This window comes from Triticum aestivum, chromosome 6D (genome assembly GCF_018294505.1).
Source record: "Triticum aestivum cultivar Chinese Spring chromosome 6D, IWGSC CS RefSeq v2.1, whole genome shotgun sequence".
NCBI classification, from domain to species: domain Eukaryota; kingdom Viridiplantae; phylum Streptophyta; class Magnoliopsida; order Poales; family Poaceae; genus Triticum; species Triticum aestivum.
In genome coordinates, this window is record NC_057811.1 from 248148349 (window position 1) to 248161734 (window position 13386).

Below are 13386 nucleotides of genomic sequence, written 5' to 3' on the forward strand. Positions count from 1 at the left end.
GAGCGAACTGCTAGCGGTTTTCTGATTGTAAAAATGTTGTGTGGGGTGTGCAAACGGCGGGGTAATGGCTTGCCCGATGGATAAATGGCTGCATGCATAGTACTATGGGGGCCCAATTAGATGTCATGTCTACTAGACCCACTTTGTAGGTCTGACAGTATAGCATCTGCGTGTTCACATGTCAACCGTCGGGAAAATTTCAGGTGATACGAAGCTTTCCATGATCGCATGATACAGGCTTCCGAGAGCCCTTGGATCTAAGATCAAACGGTTGCATGCAGTGATTCTAGACCTATGGGTGAATATCACAACCTGGAGGGCCTTTCTGCAAATGTTCAGCAACTTAGCATGCGACCGTTTGATCTCAGATCCAAGGGCTCTCAACAGCCCGTATCATGGACGCGCCTACCACGACCGTCGCCTCGCTCGAGTGGTCGCGCCCTTTGTGATTTCAGACGGCTATAAATGAGCAATTTTTTTGCCTACTTCACATGCATGAAACTACTTCCTCCGTCCAGGTGCATTAGGCTATTTGATGTTGGCATGTCATATATAGTCATCACTTATAGTCACTCATACAACAAGGTTAGCTATAAGGTTGGCTACAAGAGTGTTTTTTTACTTCTCTCTATCTCTTTATTCATAGTATTTATTGTATTTGCCAAGGAGTACGTAGTAAGTTGCTAGGGCCTTGCGTGAGAGCCCACTCCCACCATTTTTCCATGTCTCCCTCCTCCATATAAGCAAAAGTGCCATGCAAGCGGGTATAAGCCCATTATTGTAGAGTACTTTCTCTTAGCACCTGTATACCATGGAGGGGAAGTACAACCAACTGATGGCTATATGATATTGCCATGTCATCTATAGTCAAGGATATAGATGGTACGTACAATAGTTAGATGTAAAGATGTGCTACTTTATTAATACATGGCCCATGTCTCACTCTCACATAGTGCCTAGGAGAACGTGTTGCAGTTGGCTCTTATTCTGTAGCTGGCTCCTCTTCTCTTCCCTCCATGTGAACAGAAATATAATATTTTAACTCTCTTAATATTGTACTTGTTCTCAGCCGATCAGGGGAGACTCACCCCAGTCGTACCTCCTAAGTAATAATGATAATGGCCAGTCAAATCACAGGGTCCCAGCTGTCCAACAGTAACGAGCCATAAAATCACACAACCCTACATTTCCAGCAGTAAGTTGAATCCACTACTCCCTCATCTTCTCGCCTCTCTGTCGAACCGACTAGCCGAAACTGCCTCGCCAACCGCGCGGGAAAAGCCCCGCCCTCGAATTCTAAATATAATTTTGTATCCTTGGATTGCGTCGTGGAGAAAAGCTAGAAGAAAACGGTGGTACATGTATACAACACCCCTGTCGCATTCTCGTTGCACCCTAGACGGTCGGTCGGTCGGTCTGGCACTCCGCTCACCGAATGGAACGCGCACCATCATGCGTTTGCACACACATGTGGGACCTCAATCGAGCAACCGACCATAGGCACACTCCCCTGTCCCCGCAAGTCGGTTGAGTTAATAGAAGAGAGAGAGAGAGACGAGCGATAGTATTGGAGCAGTGTTGTACACACGCTGTTGCCTGGACGATCCCTACAAGACATAGGAGACCCAGTTTGTCCATGCATGTGACCAGACTCTAGCAGACGGCTGGATTGGCTATCGTCTACATATCGAGCAGGCTGTGTTGTACGAGGTTGTAGTTCTGATGAGAAATCTAAAAAAGGAGCACTAGGTATATTACATTACCAATAAAATTTGAATCCATTTTGGGTATAAATGCGAATCTAGTCCAGTCACCATAGGCGGCTAGGGCAACCTCTCCCCTCCATGCTTCACCGGTGAGCCCGTGGATTCACACCTCCCCTCTTCCCACCTCTCCATCGGCTGGCGGTGGGGAGGGGAATCCTGGTCCCTCCGCTCTGGTTATTAGTTTGTGTTAGGGTTTTTAGTCCTGGCACGCGCAGAGCTCATGTAGATGTCGGCGCTTCTTCTTCGAGTTTCTCTTTGGGATTTGATCGTCCTTGAGCTTGTTTGTCTACACATAGTCGATGGAACTCCCACATAGATTCTTGTCGTCTCCTTTGGGGCGGTTAGGTTAAGGTTTCTTGTCATCTTGCACGATTAGGTGTTATGTGCTTCGGATCACTGCGAGGGTTAAACAGCGACAACGGCGTTCCTCGAGGGCGTTGGTAATTGGGGGCACATGCATGAAGACTACTTGGCTGCCATCAAGGTCAACCCGGCTATGTTAATTAGGACATCGGTAACATTGATTGACGCCTTTTCTACGAGTTTTTCTTTAATTTGAGCTTCGATCCTTGTCTACTTTGTCCGTCGGGACGTACACTACTGCAGGATGCTGCTAACGCGACACTACGATCAGAGACCCTTCGACGAAACTGTGTGCGATGCAATAATCGCAGACGGTGGTGTAAAAGAACTATAAAAAAAGGTGCAAAACGTTTGTGATGGCGGAGCCATCAAACATGGTTCAGATTTTAGTTGCATGTGCGATCCAGGGCATACGGTTCAGTCCAATGAACTGTTTGCGATGAGCCGGAACAAAAGAAACGGGCAGCGTGATGAAGGCATGTGCAATATAGAGCATACGGTTCACTCGGATGAACTGTTTGTGATTAGGCAACACAAAAGAAACGGTCAGCCAGATCAAGGTGTGTGTGATTGAGGGCATATGCTTCAGAAGGATTAACTGTTTGTGATTAGGCAACAGAACAGAAATGGGTCAGCCAGATCAAAGTGTCTGCGATTGATGGCATACACTTCACATGGATGAACTGTCTGCGATTAGCCACAACAAACTGACATAGTTAGATAGATCAACGTGTGTGCGCTAGACGGGCACACACATTCTAATTAAAAGAAGCGTGCGCGATGGTAATAACGAGCGCGCACGGTTGTGCGTCCGCCAGGGCCAGCGTGAGTTCTGGGTCGAGAGATTGCCACCAGGGAGAGGCGAGCCTGGAAGAGGAAGCACGAGAGATGTCCCGCCTCGCCGCGAAAGCAGCCAACATGTCCCGCCGCACGGCCGTAGCAGCAGAGAGGTCCCGCCGCGCCGTTGAAGTAGCACGGAGGTCCCGCCATGCCGTCGATGCAGCAGACTGGTCCGGCCATGCCGCAGAAGCAGAAGAGATGTCTCGTCGTGCTGCGAATGCAGCAGAGGTGTCCTCCCGCGCCGCGGCGGCCTGGGAAAATGTCTCGCGAGCAGGCGAGGACTCTTACAGGCGCATGCGTGCCCTCGTCCTTAGGCAGATGGATTAGATCTCCAGGTGGGCGAGGTTGCAGGATGACCTGAAAGCCTCGTTTGAATAGTCTACTGGCGTCATCCGGCAACTAAATGAGAGCAATGCGAAGCTCCAGGCGGAGCGCGACCTGCTGAGGGCGAAGATCGTCGGAAGTGCGGAGTAGCAGGAGCGGACCACTGCCTTGTTGAAGAGGACCGGCGTCATCATCGAGAAACTTATGGACCAGAATGCCATGCTGCGCATCGAGCGTAGAAGGCTGGTGGAGGAATCCATGGATGCTCTCAACAAGCATCTTGAGGACAAGAAAGAGCTCATCGCCGCTCGCAGCGGAGACTAGTTCCCGCGGCCTGCAGCAACGCATCAACAAAGTAGAGATCAGCGAGCCAGATCGTTGTCTTCCTTCTTCTTTTGCCCTTGTGTATTTCGGGCGTTGCCGCATGTGGCTTTTTTAATTATGTTCCTAAATATGTAAGACAATTATTATACACTGTCATCGTCCTTATATTCATCATGCTTGCTATAAGTCGCAGTCAATGCTATATAGGTCCATCGGATCTTACATCAAGATCCGTGCAGAACTTTCTTTTCAGATTTTCATTTTTCTCTCTTAAATCTCAGTCCAGTGAGACATATAGCCACGCCGTAGAACATGTGCTCGGGCGCCATTAATGGGGACGTTGGGAGGGAGGTGCGCGGCGGGTAGCGGTCAAAGGGCTCTCCTCCCGATGAGCACGCGCAGGGGTCTGATCACACGCCTCCCGTACTCAAATAGCTACCCCGCACGACACCTCCTAGCCAATAAAAAAGGGGATGCGTGGCGACACGTAATTGGTAAGTAGAACACCCACGGTTTCAATAATACTTGTGTTTTCGATTTGTAACTTGACAACACTTGTTCCAAAAGACTTTGTTGATTGTTAATGTGTGCGCCTTGGCAAATCGGACAGAAAAATCACTACAGCGTGTTAGTGCCATGTCAAGACACCATGCCAAGTTTCTTGATTTCCAGGCGTGTTTTGGATTTACAGGACTTAAAAAACCAAGTTTCTCAATCTTTCCGGCCGAGCCACGACGCCCAAATGTTTGAATTTCATTCCCATCTCTTGCATAGGACCTAGAAATTCACCCAAGGACACACATGTGGTTTTTCAAAAAACTTTGGTGCACTAGAGCCTGTGCTTGTAGTTCAAATTTGAATTATGCACATTAAATGCGCAGAAACTCAAATAATGCATAAAAATGCCAAACGAACCCGGAATAATTCCAAAATTTAGCACGATACTTCTATTTGGTCTAATCTGCCCGTGTAAAAAATTAAGGCGGGAGAATACAGTGTACGTATGTCGTTTCGCACACGGAGGTGACACGTTCCCTCTCGGAACCACGAGTCTTCTTGAGGGAAGCTCCGGTTTGCAAGAAGCTTACACCAAAGCTTGTCCCAATTCGGCCAAAAAAATTACTGCAGCATGTTGGTGCCATGTCATGACACCATGCCAAGTTTCATGATTTTCAGGCGTGTTTTGGATTTACAGGAATTAAAAAACCAAGTTTCTCAATCTTTCCGGGCGAGCCACGACGCCTAGATGTTTGAATTTCATTCCCATATCTTGCATAGGACCTACAAATTCACCCAAGGACACACATGCGGGTTTTCAAACAACTTTGGTGCACTGGAGCCTGTGCTTGTAGTTCAAATTTGAATTATGCACATTAAAAGCGCAGAAACTCAATTAATGCATAAAAATGCCAAACAAACCCAGAATAATTTGAAAATTTAGCACGATACTTCTATTTGGTCTAATCTACCTGTGTAAAAAAATTAAGGCGGGAGAAGGCAGTGTACGCATGTCGTTTCGCACACGGAGGTGGCACGTTCCCTCTCGGAACCACGAGCCTTCTTGAGGGAAGCTCCGGTTTGCAAGAAGCTTACACCAAAGTTTGTCCCAATTCAGCCAAAAAAATTACCGCAGCATGTTGGTGCCATGTCATGACACCATGCCAAGTTTCATGATTTTCAAGCGTGTTTTGGATTTACAGGAATTAAAAAACCAAGTTTCTCAATCTTTCCAAGCGAGCCATGACGCCCAGATGTTTGAATTTCATTCCCATATCTTGCATGGGACCTACAAATTCACCCAAGGACACACATGTGATTTTTCAAACAACTTCAGTGCACTGGAGCCTGTGCTTGTAGTTCAAATTTGAATTATGCACATTAAATGCCCAGAAACTCAATTAATGCATAAAAATGCCAAACGAACCCGGAATAATTCCAAAATTTAGCACGATACTTCTATTTGGTCTAATCTGCATGTGTAAAAAAATTAAGGCGGGAGAAGGCAGTGTACGTATCTCGTTTCACACATGGAGGTGACACGTTCCCTCTCGGAACCACGAGCCTTCTTGAGGGAAGATCCGGTTTGCAAGAAGCTTACACCAAAGTTTGTCCCAATTCGGCCAAAAAAATTACCGCAGCATGTTGGTGCCATGTCATGACACCATGCGAAGTTTCATGATTTTCACGCGTGTTTTGGATTTACAGGAATTAAAAAACCAAGTTTCTCAATCTTTCCAAGCGAGCCACGATGCCCAGATGTTTGAATTTCATCCCCATATCTTGTATGGGACCTACAAATTCACCCAAGGACACACATGTGATTTTTCAAACAACTTCGGTGCACTGGAGCCTGTGCTTGTAGTTCAAATTTGAATTATGCACATTAAATGCCCAGAAACTCAATTAATGCATAAAAATGCCAAACGAACCCGGAATAATTCCAAAATTTAGCACGATACTTCTATTTGGTCTAATCTGCACGTGTAAAAAAGTTAAGGCGGGAGAAGGCAGTGTACGTATCTCATTTCGCACGCGGAGGTGACACGTTCCCTCTTGGAACCACGAGTCTTCTTGAGGGAAGCTCCGGTTTGCAAGAAGGTTACACCAAAGCTTGTCCCAATTCGGCCAAAAAATTTACCCCAGCATGTTGGTGCCATGTCATGACACCATGCCAAGTTTCATGATTTTCATGCGTGTTTTGGATTTACAGGAATTAAAAAACCAAGTTTCTCAATCTTTCCGGCTGAGCCACGACGCCCAGATGTTTGAATTTCACTCCCATCTCTTGCATGAGACCTAGAAATTCACCCAAGGACACACATGTGATTTTTCAAACAACTTTGGTGCACTGGAGCCTGTGCTTGTAGTTCAAATTTGAATTATGCACATTAAATGCACATAAACTCAATTAATGTATAAAAAGGCCAAACGAACACAGAATCATTCCAAAATTTAGCACAGTAATTCTATTTGGTCTAATCTGCCTGTGTAAAAAAATTAAGGCGGGAGAATGCAGTGTACGTATGTCGTTTCGCACACGGAGGTGGCACGTTCCCTCTCGGAACTACGAGCCTTCTTGGGGGGAGCTCCCGTTTGCAAGAAGCTTACACCAAAGCTTGTCCCAATTCAGCCAAAAAAATTACCGCAACATGTTGGTGCCGTGTCATGACACCATGCCAAGTTTCATGATTTTCAGGCTTCTTTTGGATTTACAGGAATTAAAAAACCAAGTTTCTCAATCTTTCCGGCCGATCCACGACGCCAGATGTTTGAATTTCACTCCCATCTCTTGCATGGGACCTAGAAATTCATCCAAGGACGCACATGTGATTTTTCAAACAACTTTGGTGCACAGGAGCATGTGCTTGTAGTTCAAATTTGAATTATGCACATTAAATGCGTAGAAACTCAATTAATGTATAAAAAAGGCCAAATGAACACGGAATAATTCCAAAATTTAGCCCAATACTTCTATTTGGTCTAATCTGCCAGTGTACAAAAATTAAGGCGGGAGAAGGTAGTGTACGTATGTCGTTTCGCACACGGAGGTGACACGTGCCCTCTCGGAACCAAGAGCCTTCTTGAGGGAAGCTCCGGTTTGCAAGAAGCTTACACCAAAGCTTGTCCCAATTCGGCCAAAAAATTTACTGCAGCATGTTGGTGCCATGTCATGACACCATGCCAAGTTTCATGATTTTCGGCCGTGTTCTGGATTTACAGGAATTAAAAAACCAAGTTTCTCAATCATTCCGGCCGAGCCACGACACCCAGATGTTTGAATTTTATTCCCATTTCTTGCATGGGACCTATAAATTCACCCAAAGACACACATGTGATTTTTCAGCAAACTTTGGTGCATTGGAGCATGTGCCTGTAGTTCAAATTCTAATTATGCACATTAAATGCCCAGAAACTCAATTAGTGCATAAAATGCCAAACGAACCCGGAATAATTCCAAATTTAAACACGACACTCATGTAATAGTTGCATGTTCACTGTACGTAAATGTTCTAGCAATTCAAACACCATCCCTTCCCTCCGTAACACCATTTTGTCTTTCAAAACATAATAAAAAATCAGGTATACCACAAACAGTTTACTAGAAAGAATCGTGTGGGATGCGATTGATGACCCACAAGTATAGGGGATCTATCGTAGTCCTTTCAATAAGTAAGAGTGTCGAACCCAACGAGGAGCAGAAGGAAATGATAAGCGGTTTTCAGCAAGGTATTCTCTGCAAGCACTGAAATTATCGGTAACAGATAGTTTTGTGATAAGGGAATTTGTAACGGGTAACAAGTAACAAGTGTAAATAAAGTGCAGCAAGATGGCCCAATCCTTTTTGTAGCAAAGGACAAGCCTGGACAAACTCTTATATAAAGAAAAGCGCTCCCGTGGACACATGGGAATTATCGTCAAGCTAGTTTTCATCACATTCATATGATTCGCGTTCGGTACTTTGATAATTTGATATGTGGGTGGACCGGTGCTTGGGTGCTGTCCTTAATTGGACAAGCATCCCACTTATGATTAACTCCTATTGCAAGCATCCACAACTACAAAAAAAGTATTAAGGTAAACCTAACCATAACATGAAACATATGGATCCAAATCAGCCCCTTACGAAGCAACACATAAACTAGGATTTAAGCTTCTGTCACTCTAGCAACCCATCATCTACTTATTACTTCCCAATGCCTTCCTCTAGGCCCAAATAATGGTGAAGTGTCATGTAGTCGACGTTCACATAACACCACTAGATGAGAGACAACATACATCTCATCAAAATATCGAACGAATACCAAATTCACATGACTACTAATAGCAAGACTTCTCCCATGTCCTCAGGAACAAACGTAACTACTCACAAAGCATATTCATGTTCATAATCAGAGGGGTATTAATATGCATAATGGATCTGAACATATGATCTTCCACCAAATAAACCAACTAGCATCAACTACAAGGAGTAATCAACACTACTAGCAACCCACAGGTACCAATCTGAGGCTTTGGGACAAAGATTGGATACAAGAGATGAACTAGGGTTTGAGAGGAGATGGTGCTGGTGAAGATGTTGATGGAGATTGGCCCCCTCCCGATGAGAGGAGAGTTGGTGATGATGATGGCGATGATTTCCCCCTCCAGGAGGGAAGTTTCCCCGGCAGAACAGCTCCACCGGAGCCCTAGATTGGTTCCGCCAAGGTTCCGCCTCGTGGCGGCGGAGTTTCTTCCTGAAAGCTTGCTTATGATTTTTTCTTGGACGAAAGACTTCATATAGCAGAAGATGAGCACCGGAGGGCCACCAGGGGGCCCACGAGGCAGGGGCGCGCCCAGGGGGTAGGGCGCGCCTCCCACCCTCGTGGCCAGGGTGTGGCCCCCCTCTGGTATTTTCTTCATCCAGTATTTTTTATTATTTCCAAAAATGACTTCCGTGAAGTTTCAGGACTTTTGGAGCTGTGCAGAATAGGTCTCTAATATTTTCTCCTTTTCCAGCCCAGAATTCCAGCTGCCGGCATTCTCCCTCTTCATGTAAACCTTGTAAAATAAGAGAGAATAGGCATAAGTATTGTGACATAATGTGTAATAACAGCCCATAATGCAATAAATATCAATATAAAAGCTTGATGCAAAATGGACGTATCAACTCCCCCAAGCTTAGACCTCGCTTGTCCTCAAGCGGAAGCCGATAACGATAAATATGTCCACATGTTTAGAGGTAGAGGTGTTGATAAAATAAAATACGGACATGAGAGCATCATGATCATTCTTATAACAGCAACATATATGGATATTGTCATATGATTTCTTATGCTCAAGTAATCGTCTATTCACAATGTCAAGTATGAATCAGAAACTTCATTGAGAACCAACAAACTATAATCTCAGTCATTGAAGCAATTGCAATTTATCATAACATCGGAAAGAGTCTATGTAAGAGCTTTTCAGCAAGTCCACATACTCAACTATCATTTAGTCTTTCACAATTGCTAACACTCATGCAATACTTGTGGTTACGGAGTTTTAATCGGACACAGAGAAAGATAGGGGCTTATAGTTTCGCCTCCCAACCTTTTACCTCAAGGGTAATGTCAACAATAATAGTTCATGCTAACTTACAACCAATTGGATATATGTATCAGGATCTTTCCAACACAGTGTGCTTGCCAGAGGATAAAATGTAAAAAGGAAAGGTGAAGATCACCATGACTCTTGCATAAGGGTAAGAGATAAAAGTAAAAGATAGGCCCTTCGCAGAGGGAAGCAGAGGTTGTCATGCGCTTTCATGGTTGGATGCACGAAATCTTATGCAAAAGAACGTCACTTTATATTGCCACTTGTGATATGGACCTTTATTATGCAGTCCGTCGCTTTTATTTCTTCCACATCAAAAGATCGTATAAAGCTTATTTCCCCCACACTAATAAATCATACATATTTAGAGAGAAATTTTTATTGCTTGCACCGATGACAACTTACTTGAAGGATCTTACTCAATCCATAGGTAGATATGGTGGACTCTCATGGCAAAACTGGGTTTAAGGGTATTTGGAAGCACAAGTAGTATCTCTACTTGTTGCAAAGAATTTGGCTAGCATGAGGGAGAAAGGCAAGCTCAACATGTTGGATGATCCATGACAATATACTTTATTTTAGATATAAGAAAACATAATCCATTACGTTGTCTTCCTTGTCCAACATCAACTCTTTAGCATGTCATATATTAATGAGTGCTCACAATCATAAAAGATGTCCAAGATGGTATATTTATATGTGAAACCTCTCTTTCTTTATTACTTCCTATTAATTGCAACGATGACCAAAGTTATGTTTGTCAACTCTCAACAACTTTTAATCATCATACTCTTTCTATGTGAAGTCATTACTCTCCATAAGATCAATATGATCTCTTTATTTCTTTTTATTCTTTCTCTTTTCTTTTATTCCCTCAAGATCATGGCAAAATAATCAAGCCCTTGACTCAACACTAATCTTTATTATATATAGCTCACGAACTCAATTACATAGAGGGATCATAAAGCAAAACTCAAAACTAGATCATACCAAAAACTTTATTCTACTAGAGCAAGATATTACTAAAAGGATCGAACTAAGAAAAACGGTAAAGATAGGAGTGTGATGGTGATACGATACCGGGGCACCTCCCCCAAGCTTGGCAGTTGCCAAGGGGAGTGCCCATACCCATGTGATTATATCTCCTTTGCTGGTGAAGAGGATGGTGGAGTTGTTGATGATGTGGGCTTGTCGTCCATCTTCCAAGGCATAGGCTCACCATCATAGAAGGATGATCGAGTCTCCGGGATCCTCAAATCTGCAGCCAAACCCATCCTCTTGAATCTATATTCATACTCACAATTTTGGTTTTGCAGGTCATAGATTTGGGCTTGGAGATGCTCGATCTTCTCGTGAAGCTTGAAGATGGTTTCCCCAATGTTATTGGCATCCAGCTTGTGGTTGTTGGTGAACTCCGCGATCATCATGTGGTTGGCGTTGAGTTCACGTTCCACCATCCCCTGGCACTTGAAAACTTGTTGTTCCATTGCTTCGAGCCTCGTCTCCACGCTTCCAGTCCTCCTTGGTCCCTCAACATCGTAGATGTGCAGCAACCCATCACGCATCTCAATGGTTTGAGGGTGTTGCAGCACCTCCGCGAGGTAGGGGTTGATGACCTTCTCGAAGAACTTGTCCTTGGGGGCGCTTGGAGACGTCATGGTGATCTAGATTTGTTAGAAAAACAACTCAAAACGAAAACAGAGGAGAATTGCGTGATATGGTGGTCAAAACCTTTGGGAGATTATATAATGCATTTTTACCGACCGAAAGAAGTAGCATGCAAGAAAACGGAGTCCGGAGAGCACACGAGGTGCCCACGAGGTAGGGGGGCGCGCCCAGGGGGTAGGGCGCGTCTCCCATCCTTGTGGAAGCCTCGTGTCCTTCCCGGACTGCTTCTTGTTTTCCTAATTTCTTGAATATTCCAAAATGGAGAAGAATTGCCATTAGAACTGTTTTGGAGTCGGTTTACTTACCGTACCACATACCTATTCCTTTTCGGAGTCTGAAACGTTCTGGAAAGTGTCTCTTATGTATTCCTCCGGCGTTACGGTTTCACTAACATTAGTTTCAACATTCATAGGATTACCTGAGATATAATGTTTGATTCTTTGACCGTTCACCACCTTCGGATTTGTGCCTTCGAAGTTGTTGATTTTTATGGCACCAGAACGATAGACCTCCTCGATAACGTAAGGACCTTCCCATTTAGAGAGAAGTTTTCCTGCAAAAAATCTTAAACAAGAGTTGAATAGCAACACATAATCACCTACATTAAACTCACGCTTTTGTATCCTTTTGTCATGCCATCTTTTAACTTTTTCTTTAAACAACTTGGCATTCTCATAGGCTTGGGTTCTCCATTCATCAAGTGAGCTAAGGTCAAATAACCTCTTCTCACCGGCAAGTTTGAAATCATAGTTGAGCTCTTTAATGGCCCAATATGCCTTATGTTCTAGTTCGAGAGGTAAGTGACATGCTTTTCCATAAACCATTTTATACGGAGACATACCCATAGGATTTTTATATGCAGTTCTATAGGCCCATAATGCATCATCAAGTTTCTTGGACCAATTCTTTCTAGATCTATTAACAGTCTTTTGCAAAATTAATTTGAGCTCTCTGTTACTCAATTCTACATGACCACTAGACTGTGGGTGATAAGGAGATGCAATTCTATGATTAATATCATACTTAGCAAGCATTTTACGAAAAGCACCATGAATAAAATGTGAACCACCATCAGTCATTAAATATCTAGGGACTCCAAACCTCGGAAAAATAACTTCTTTAAGCATCTTAATAGAGGTGTTATGATCAGCACTACTAGTTGGAATAGCTTCTACCCACTTAGTAACGGAATCAACAACAACTAAAATATGCGTATACCCATTAGAGGAAGGAAACGATCCCATCCAATCGAAGCCCCAAACATCAAATGGTTCAATAACAAGTGAATAATTCATAGGCATTTCTTGACGTCTACTAATATTACCAATTCTTTGACACTCATCACAAGACAAGACAAACTTACGAGCATCCTTGAAGAGAGTAGGCCAATAAAAACCGGATTGCAATACCTTATGTGCAGTTCTATCTCCAGCATGGTGCCCTCCATAGGCCTCAGAGTGACACTTGCGTAGGATCTATTCCTCTTCATGCTCAGGTATACAACGTCTAATAACACCATCTACTCCTTCTTTATAAAGATGTGGGTCATCCCAGAAGTAGTGTCTTAAATCATAGAAAACCTTTTTCTTTTGCTGGTATGTGAAACTAGGCGGTATAAATTTAGCAACAATGTAATTAGCATAATCAGCATACCATGGAGCAGTACGAGAAGCATTTATGACATTTAATTGTTCATCAGGAATGCTATCATCAATAGGTAGTGGGTCATCAAGAACATTCTCTAACCTAGACAAGTTGTATGCAACGGGGTTCTCAGCTCCCTTTCTATCAATAATATGCAAATCAAATTCTTGTAGCAAGAGAACCCATCTAATAAGTCTAGGTTTAGCATCTTTCTTTTCCATAAGATATTTAATAGCAGCATGATCAGTGTGAATAGTTACTTTAGAATCAACAATATAAGGTTTGAACTTATCACAAGCAAAAACAACTACTAAGAATTCTTTTTCAGTAGTAGCATAATTTCTCTGGGCATTGTCTAGAGTTTTACTAGCATATTGAATAA